The sequence below is a fragment of the Terrapene carolina genome, unplaced genomic scaffold (assembly GCF_002925995.2).
Source record: "Terrapene carolina triunguis isolate 2854851 unplaced genomic scaffold, T_m_triunguis-2.0 Scaffold96, whole genome shotgun sequence".
Taxonomy (NCBI): Eukaryota; Metazoa; Chordata; order Testudines; family Emydidae; genus Terrapene; species Terrapene triunguis.
This window is the reverse complement of record NW_020664447.1, coordinates 71,980,677-71,991,302: the sequence shown is the minus strand read 5'-3', so window position 1 is coordinate 71,991,302 and position 10,626 is coordinate 71,980,677.

Below are 10,626 nucleotides of genomic sequence, written 5' to 3'. Positions count from 1 at the left end.
CTAACAGCTGTGCTAGCACAACGTCTGTTTCTTGTCTCTTTGAGACAATTTGAATGTGTGCACTGATGGTTACGCTGTCTAAACCACACAGCATGTAGCAATCTAGATAAATCCAGCAGCTAAGGAGTTAAGCTTTTAAAGTCTATCAGGCTCTAATCTGGCCAATAAAAGTCCCTAAATAAGAATCTGTTCAACAGACTGAAATCACCCCTGTGGAGCTGTCACTGTCTGTCAGTTTAATAATTAGCATTATTAAAAGTCCCTAGATACTTACGTAATCTTGGATTTTAGTATTTCTAAAGACATGGATAGAGGCCATTAATTCTGCTATTCCTTTTAAAAATCAAGCCCACCCCTTATAAAGTTAGAGATCATGCACACTGCATCTAAATACCTCTCTCTATTAAAAATTGAGCTGTTGGAATTATTGAATATCTTTAAAACCGTCTAAATAATAAGCTTAGTCCTTCTCTCAGGAAAATGGATCCAATTTGTTGGATTTAGTCACCTCATGTTCAATGGCTAATTTAAAATATTTGCCAAATCTATTTGCTTTGGTTTAAAAGCAAGAGAAAAGTAAATGTCATTTTTTCCATGGCATCTTAAATACATATTTTTTTCAAAAGCTGGCCCAATAGACTAATGCATGAAAGATCCACCAGTGTGGCCTTTGGAATGGAGTCCAATATCCAAATGGTGTTTGCGAAGAGACCTACTTCAGTGAACCCCTTTGGTGCACAGTGGGTTAGAGGAAGGAGAGGGTCATATTGGGGTTAATGCCTAGTTTATTTGGAACAGCTGTGTTGCAGCAAGACTAAATGGCTGTAGTCCCATGAGAACCATAAGAATTACCACTAGAAAATAGTGGTGGGTAAAACTTCTCTTGTAAATGTTCAATCCAAAATTGTCAGTTTCTGAATTATAATAGACCTTTTATAGGATACCTGTTCAAGATTCTAGCTTTAGAACATTAGCTACCGTACTTTAACACAGAGTAACGTGGAATTCAATTTTTAAACTACCTTTTAAATTTACTAATTACATGTTTTGCTTTAAAGTGAGTTTATGATCCAAAAAATGAGCCTCCACACTTGCTCCTTTTGTGTATTTCAAGTCATACCAGCTTATTTTAGTGACAGAAGTATCATCCTGGGGTTTTCTTTACTGGTGATCATCCCTGCTAGCCCTCCTGAGCCAAAGCAGCTAAGGCAGAGGGAGGTGGGTTATTTTCTGGCTCTCAGATCCTCAACAGAATTCTTAATTTTTTAGTTATAGCATCTTTGTTATTGGTAGTGACACTGAAAGCAAACAGCTTGACTTCCTGGTCCCAAACTGAGCCCTGGTCTACACTACGAGTTTAGGTCGAATTTAGCAGCGTTGGATCGATTTAACCCTGCACCCGTCCACACGACAAAGCCATTTTTGTCGACTTAAGGGGCTCTTAAAATCGATTTCTGTACTCCTCCCCGACGAGGAGATTAGCGCTGAAATCGACTCTGCTGGGTCGAATTTGGGGTAGTGTGGACGCAATTCGATGGTATTGGCCTCTGGGAGCTATCCCAGAGTGCTCCATTATGACCGCTCTGGACAGCACTCTCAACTCAGATGCACTGGCCAGGTAGACAGGAAAAGCCCCGCAAACTTTTGAATTTCATTTCCTGTTTGGCCAGCGTAGCGCGCTGATCAGCACAGGTGACCATGCAGAGCTCATCAGCACAGGTGACCATGGAGTCCTAGAATCGCAAAAGAGCTCCAGCATGGACCGAACGGGAGGTACTGCATCTGATCGCTGTATGGGGAGATGAATCTGTGCTATCCGAACTCCGTTCCAAAAGATGAAATGTCAGAATATTTATACCTGCCTCTGGAAATTTCCATTATATGCGTCTGGCGAAGTGGGTATTCACCCACGAAAGCTTATGCTCCAATACATCTGTTAGTCTATAAGGTGCCACAGGACTCTTTGTTGCTTTTTACAGATCCAGACTAACACGGCTACCCCTCTGATACTTAATACTATTTAGTCATTTTTCAGAGCCAGACCCATAGTGTAACTTAAAAAAAAAAAGTTACCCTCTCATACAATTCATGTCTTCAAGTCGCTTCTTGGCTTTTGCCCTTAAAAAAGATTGCATGTATTTTTTAGGTTTTCCTGAATGTGAAAAGCCCAGGGTGCAGCCAGCCTTTTGTCTCCAGTGTCATGATTTGTATTTATCTGAGTAGCACATGAATATTTCTTTATGGTTTTATGTGCAGAAGGCATAAGCTGATACACAGTAACAAAAGCTGCCAGTTTTGCAAGAGTTGCTTACGTTTCAGTGCCTGGACACTTAATCTTGCCCTCCGATTCCAATCCTACAGAGAAAATAAAGCCAATTTGTTCCTTTTCATCCTCTAACTTGGAGCCTGATCATGAGTGCTACTGAACACTTTCAGTTCCTCAGCTGGCTTCAGATGAGATGCTGAGCATCTCCCATGACTGGGCCATAGAGCAGTTTTGTTTGATACACTTGTGTATGGTTAAAACAAAGCTGGATGTCAGGTCACGGTTTGCTTTGGCTCTTCTCCTTGACAGCCTGTTGCAATCTTAAACACTTTTCAAGGTACTGGTCATAGCTTATTAAAACTAATTCTTTCAATGTTTACAGCAACCAGTTGGATACCTGAAACCATCCTTATCAATTGTTTTCATCTTTGTGCACAAGTGGGTTTCTCAGGTTTGCTCAAGCATGTTAGGTTGATAATGCATCTCTGCCCATCTTACCAAAGAAAGAGCTTTTTTAGTTAGTCAGTGTTGTTGCCTATTTCTACAGCAATCTTAATACTGCTTTTTCTATTTTCCAATGTCCAGAATTAAGGTCAGACCTATTTCTTCAGTCATTTCAGCAAGACTAGATAGAAGTTCCCTTAACGTGATCCTAGGTCATGCTTTCATTCTGCAGCCATCTAGATATGAAACATGAAGAAATAAGTTATGTGACCAGTGATCCTATTCTCCTGGGTATCTGGTGATTATCTCCAATACCAAATTCAACAAAAGCAGAAGGATGGATCTAGTCAGTATTCATGGTGGAAGCCTCATGTATTGGATAACCCAATCTGTGTCCTAGTATACATAGAAAGATAACGTAACCATGCATAATTGCCAGCCTCAGTTTATTTGTAGTTGGCTATCCACTTTGCAGAATGATATACAAAATGCAAATAAGCAAGAATCTGACTGCCCTGGTTTTGATAACTTGTAAAATATGATGCTTATCCAATAAACGTCGTGTAATCTAGCATTTTGGATGTTTCTCTAATTACTTAATACATAAAGTCTTAAAGTTGTTATAAAAGTTGGTGACAGCCAGGTTACACTGCTAAACAAAAAGCGTATTTAAAATGAACTGCTGCGTTTTGCTACTCTGTATACCTGAGCATTAGCATAAAAACAGGAGTCGTAGCTCACCACTTGCCTGAATTATGCTACTTTACAGATGCATGTAGAAAATGCCTGAGAATATGGAATGCTCACCACACTTGTGGGTTTTAAAGTCTTGCAGTAATATAAACAAATCCATATGAAAGACCTGTTTTGTAGTTTGAACTGTATGATTTTTTTTTTTTTAAGCAGAGGCAAATATAAACTATAAAAGCATACATGACAGGATTACAGGTCTCCTTGCTTCCCTGTTTGTTTTCTCCTCCCAGAGCTGCCAAAGCTGCTGTGTGGTTGACTACCACAATAGTCTTTTTTTTTTTTTTTTTTTTTTTTATTATGGTAGTAGCAACAGTTGTTTTTCTTTCACTATGGTCACAGGTGTTAGTTCCATGCCTATACAGTGCAAACAAATGGCAAAAAGGAGAACTGTGTAATATTAGAGACAGCTAAAACTTGTAACTAGTTTTCTCATCCAATTCATGGTTGCTGGTTATACTTTCACCAAATTAATATCTATGGGTATTAGAAAATGTACAAGAATGTAAAGGTCGGAAAATGCTGAAATTGCAGTAAAATCAAGAAATGCTTTATAACCAGATGTTCACTTCAAACGCTGCAAGAAATAATTCAGAAGTATGTGATGTTTGACTTCATTATATCTGACTTTTCTCTGCCTCTTTTCAACGTTTGAAAAATACATAAATATTAATATATTGGTATTGATGCACGTACTTTATATAAAAAAAAAAAGCACCTTGAAGTATTTTCACTATAGTAGGCTAGTTTTATGTTACTGTGTTCCTCTATCCCCACTTATTTAAGACTTTAGTTCCCAAACTGTGGTCCAGCAGAGCTAGTTTGTCACATGGTGCTGACTCCTCCTTCCTGATTCTAGCTGCTAAATTGCATTAAAACTCAGCTAAAATATATTTTATACTTTCCTGTTGCTCTTCCTTGAAAACAACCATTGCAGTTGATACAAGCATGTTACATGGTTACAAATGGGAGGGGTCTGTGTAATAGTTAGGGCCCTACCAAATTCACGGCCATGAAAAACGCGTCACATACTGTGAAATCTGGTCTTTGCCCGTGAAATCTGGTCTTGTGTACTTTTACCCAATATTATACAGATTTCACAGGGGAGACCAGCATTTCTCAAATTGGGGGTCCTGACCCAAAAGGGAGTTGCGGGGGGGGAGGGGGGTGTCACAAGGTTATTTTAGGGGAATGACAGTATTGCCACCCTTACTTCTGCACTGCTGCTTTCAGAATTGGCTGGCCAGAGAGCAACGGATGCTGACTGAGGGCCCAGCTCTGTAGGCAGCAGCACAGAAGTAAGGGTAGCAATACCGTACCAAGCCATCCTTACTTCTGCACTGCTGCTGGCGGCAGCTCTGCCTTCAGAGCTGGGCTCCCAGCCAGCAACCACCACTCTCCAGCTGCCCGGCTCTGAAGGCAGCATCGTCTCCATTAGCAGCACAGAAGTAAGGGTAGCAGTACCGCAACCATCCCTAGAAAAACCTTGTGACCCCCTCTCCCCCCAACTCCTTTTTTGGGGTCAGGACCTCTACAATTACAACACCATGACATTTCAGATTTGTATAGCTGAAATAATATTTATGATTTTTAAAATCCTATGTTCGTGAAATTGACCAAAATGGACAGTGAATTTTGTAGGGATCTAGTAGTAGTGCTTGGGAGGAAGGAAGACCCCAAGATGTTTTCTATTATCATTCACTCTGGAGAAAAGGTTAGACAACCTCTGTTTTTTAGGAGAGCACCTCAAACTAAATGTAAGGCACACAGAGGTGAGGCTAGAAATTCTTTTAGTAATCTAGTTCTTGCCACTGTCTGAGTGGTCAGAAGGTCCTGGATTCCAGGAGGTAGATTACTTCTTTATTGGGAGAGAGATGAGTTGATAGAGATACAGGATGCTTTGTCTAATTTATTTACAACATGCAATCTGCTGAACAGAGATGAGATGACAAAAGCAAATCTAGGATGTAGTATGCCACTTCCAGAACTCTAGAAACTTTATTCAAACCCTCAGCCAGCTGGATGGCTTTATTCTCTGTTGCCTACACTTTGTGCAGGTACTTTTGTTAATGCACAGTGCATGTGAAATGCTATCATGGTGATCTGGTACTGTTTTATACTCACTCTGCACTGGTGTGAGTGACTCTACAAGTTGCAGGGGGACACAGACAGGGCCGGCTCTAGGTTTTTTGCCACCCTAAACAAAAAATTTTTGGCTGCCCCCCACCCCAGCCCTAGGCTTCCCTGCACCCCTCCTGCCACCCCAGCCCTGGGCTCTCCCCCTACCTGCACTCCCTGCTGCCCCAGCCCTGGGCTTCCCCCCACCAGTGCTGACTCCGCCCGCTCCCCCCTTGCCTCCAGTCAGTCCAGCGCTGGCAGGGTCGGAGTAAGCAGGGGGGCTCCCGGGCCCCGCCTCAGCTCAGGGCCCCTCCAGCCGGGGCTCCCACCTCCAGGACCGTCCGGGACCCGGGAGGGCAGAGCCGGGGGACCACCCAGCAGAGGGCTGAGGAGCCAGGGCAGGGCAGCCCCAGAGAGAGCGGAGCCCCGGGATGCGGGCCCCGCATGGCTGCGCCCCGGGCACTGGTCCCCTCTATGGCCCCGCTGCTGCTCCTGGCCACCCTGCCACAGTCCCTGGGTGGCTCGGGCCACTTCGCCCATCCCCGGCTGTGGTGCTGGGGGGCGGCCGCCCTGCGGCACCTGCAGGTGGCTCCGTCCGCCCCGCGGGGCGGTCCCCAGCCCTAGTGTCCTGCGCTCGGAGCCCGCCTGGCCATAAGGTGTGGGCGCTGCTCCCCGACGCGAACTGCAGCGGCCCCAGGGCGCCCCCTGTGTAGGACGCGCTGCTGCTGCCAGGGCCACTCTAGGCTTTTGCGGCCCCAAGAAAAGAAAGAAGGGAGGGGGGAAAAAAAAAAGGCTGGCTGGAATGCTGCCCCTGAAAATTTGCCGACCCAAGCACGTGCTTGGTTTGCTGGTGCCTGGAGCCGGCCCTGGACACAGAATCAGACCCCAGGTGCATTAACCCTCATCAGATACAATAAACCCTTCTATGAGCATGTTCCCAGGCAGTTATTCAAACCTAAAGACCAAAGCATTTGGGTGTTGGGTATGTTGTTCCCCTCCTTGTCTCTTGCTGTTTTGCAACACAAAAGGAAGCTCACATGAACTGAACAGTCTTTTCTTTTAAATCTAGTGACTCAAACCTCTGCTGTTAATTGTCCCTTCCAGTGTAAAGTTTTCCAAGAACTCAGTTTTATACTCGGGGGGAGGGGACTGTCTCTAGTCAAGGTCAACCACTCCTGCACATCATCTACTCCCCATCTCAAATAAAACACATTTGCAAATTTTAGCATCTTGACATGTTCATCCATCATGGCCAACAAACAACTTGCCATTTATTCTATTTACACAAAGAAGGGTTCAGAGCACAGTGAGGCCCAGCTGAAATTACAGTGCAGTGCTTTTCACTGACTGCTCTGATAAGCTATTAAATAGATGCTGTCAGCCTGTTTAGCATTAAAATATGGCTGGTCTTAAATATGGGGGACTGGAGTGGAGATTGTACCCTGCATTCTAAATATGTAGGACTAGAGAGAATTTCACGCGCATACTGCCGGCAGTATTTGACTCTTAAACATTTTTTTAAAATCCACCCACCAATTTTATTATGAGGCTTTTGGATTCTAATGCTTCCATTTTGTTTGATCACACTCCTCCCCACTCCAACATGTGGTACGAGGAGGGCCCATCTGAATTCCACTCATCTTACAAGCCAGTAGGCACCCTGAGACACGCTGCTGGAGTATCAGAGAGAAATTAGGAATGGAATAAACTGGTTTCTTGGCATTCAAACACAGATGTTAGTGAATGCACAAACCTATAAAAGCAGCCATGCTGGCAAAATTAATATAGTACTAAATACACAGCATAAAATATTCACCCTAGTAGAGGGCCAAACCTGTTTTTTTTGCTTTCAAAAAAGCATCTTCTATAGGATCATTAAACAGAGAAATGTCATCTGTTTATCTCATTGAGGGGCCAAGTACTAAAGGATAGTTTTTTTTTGTTTGTTTTTTTTTTTAACTGCTGCTGCTTGCCTCTTTTTTTAAGGACAAGCCATTAATTTTTCTTGGTTGGATTTGGAGCAAGTCTCTTCAGGTTCTCTTCCCAGAATGTATGATGTATGCCCTCAAGGGGGAAAGCAGTTAACAGTTATGAGATGTACTATAGTTAGCTTTCAAATAAACCTGCTGAAGCAATAGCCTGCTGGGTACCCGTGAAGTCTCCCCCGGAAGCAGGGATGTAGAATGCTAGCTTAGGGTTTTGCAGGAGAGAGAGATCTTGCTTGTAGTTAACAAGAGAATCCTTCCTATATCAGAGCAAAAAGGAGAATGAATTTTGTTGCATGAAGGGTAACGTAAGGGGGCATGAAAAAATTTAAACATCAGTCACAGTTTAAATTGCTACCACAGCCCTGGAGATGATAACCTTTTGTGCTGAGCCAGAGCAGTTTTTAGCTTTGGCTACGTGTACTTTATCAGACTGTAGAGCTAGTGCAATAAAGTCCCATTTCCTGACTATGTTAACAGTTTAAAACTTAGATTTCTTCCCTGGTACACTGGCCTGCCAAAGCAGCCTGACTTGCTAAACCTCCCAAATAACAGTTTTCCCATTCTCTTTCCCATAACTCATTGCTCTAATTTTCCCCTTTGTGGGATACCAGCATTGGTGACCTGATTCTGTCTGGGCCCTTGAATGTCTTGTGGTATAAGGATATCTGCCATTGCAGAGTCGTGTCTATGACACTTGGCCACAGGCTTTATGCCCAATAGATCCAGGAGGAGCTTGTGACCAGCTTCTACCCAAGTAGAAGGTCACCGTGAATCTGCATTGGCTAGCCCTCCAGACCCTGCAGCTCCGAGAATCCATAGGCAGAGTTTATTTCCAAATTTCTTGGCAAATCCTTCAGTCAGCCTGTGTTCATAAACTAATTAATTTTTTTTAATAAATTTGCCCAAAATTAGGTTTTATAAAGCATTTGCATGGAATATCTTTCAGCACAGAATCCTTGAGCACTAGTACCTGTGAAGTTCACAGGGTCTTGGGTATTATACTTGTGTGTTCTCCCCATTATGTTCATAAATTATCCTTATTTTACAGGAGGAGCATCTCAGGCACAGAGAGGTTAAATGACTTGTATAAAATGTCACAGCTGGTCCGCGGCACAGCTGGAAACAAGCCAGGAGTCCTAATTCTGTCACCTGCTCTAACCACTGGGGTTCATTCCCTGAGCTAATTAAATTCATGTAAAGAGTAGCATGAGTTTTTGAATCCAAGGCAACTATACAGGATATAGAATGTTTTAGAGTATACATCAGGGGTAGGCAACCTATGGCACACGTGCCGAAGGCAGCACGCGAGCTGATTTTCAGTGGCACTCACACTGCCCGGGTCCTGGCCACAGGTCCGGGGGCCTCTGCATTTTAATTTAATTTTAAATGACACTTCTTAAACATTTTAAAAACCTTATTTACTTTACATACAACAATAGTTTAGTTATATGTTTTAGACTTCTAGAAAGAGACCTTCTAAAAACGTTAAAATGTATTACCGGCATGCAAAACCTTAAATCAGAGTGAATAAATGAAGACTCGGCACACCACTTCTGAAAGGTTGCCGACCCCTGGTATACAGTAATTGCAAACGTAGCTAAGGGGTGGGGGGAATATAGCTCTGATAAATAAATGGTTAGGAGTTTAAAGTTCATATTGCTTGGTTGTTAAAAATATTTTTTGCCAAGAAAATTCCTGTATAAAATATGAACAACTCAAATATGTAGTTCCATATAACAGAGCCCTTTTTTCAGTCTATAACAAGGAGTGGTGTCAATTAGCCAGAGAAACCAAGGCTATATTGTATGTATTCATGAAGCAGGAGGCCCTCATTAAATATGTATTGTTAGTCACCACCTGCTATTTGTTTCATGTGATTCATTCTTTAATGTGGTGATGTGTTTTTTTTTCCATCATCATTCTTTTCTGAAGTACATTATTCAGTGCTTTGAACCATATGGGCTGAAATACATTCAGATTTCTGGTCTAGCCATCCCCAGGGAAAAGACTTCTAATGCACCATGTTTATGATCAACTGGAAAAGCTGGTTGATGTTTTTTCATCCTGATTTGGTGGCCCTTGCATAATAACTAAAGAGCTAAATGTCTGACCCCAGCCAAGAGCAAGCAAGATGGTCAAGCTACGTTTCTGAGTAGGTAGCAACTGCCTTATGGATAAAAAGAGGCTCCCCCAGGTTCCTTACAAGGACTGAATTTAGGCTTTATTCTTTGGGGTAGGGACCACATCTTTCCTAATCTTCTGTGAAGCACCTAGTACACTAACAATAATAATAGGACCGTGGCTACTTAACATGCATAAGGGGCTTGATCGTCATCTTGCATCAGCTTTACAGTGGTGAAACTCCATTGATTTCAGTGGAGTTGTTCCTGATTCCAACCAATACAAGTGCCACCTCTGATCTCTTGAATATAAAAAAAAAAAACAGTTCATATAACATACGTCTAGAGCTGTACTCTCAAAAGGGTGAGTGTGCGTGTATATATCTATAAATCCTTTTGTTTTATTGAGGAAAAGGGAGAGGTGGCAAAATATCCTGATCTTGACTTGGTTTCAAATCCTATCTTACATCACAAGTGGACAAACTTAATTTCCTCTTGCTCCCTATTATGCAAATCATAAAACTGCCACACAATTGGACGAAATGGACAGTCTGCTCTAGTGAGGCCTGGGATTTGAAATACCAGGAATGCTGCAGCTCAGGGCGGAGTTGTATTGGCAGAGCTGTTTGAAAAAGCTTGCAGAGCTCCTGCCTGCATTAGTTTTGGGTAAGATTAAAATGGCTGTTCTCTCTGTTTCATGGTATCGCATTCAATCGTAATTCACAATGAATTATTAATCTACTGATCTGGAACACTAGCAATACATTCTTACCTTCTGCTTCATTTGTACATGTATATATGTTAATGCTAGAGATCGGCGTGAGTCATCAAGTTTGGATCAAGGCGCAAGCTTCCTCATTATTTGTGGGTATTGGGGATTCCTGTCTAATTAATACTTTATGTAGCCCCATTCGTTAGAGGATTTCAATATGCTCTACAA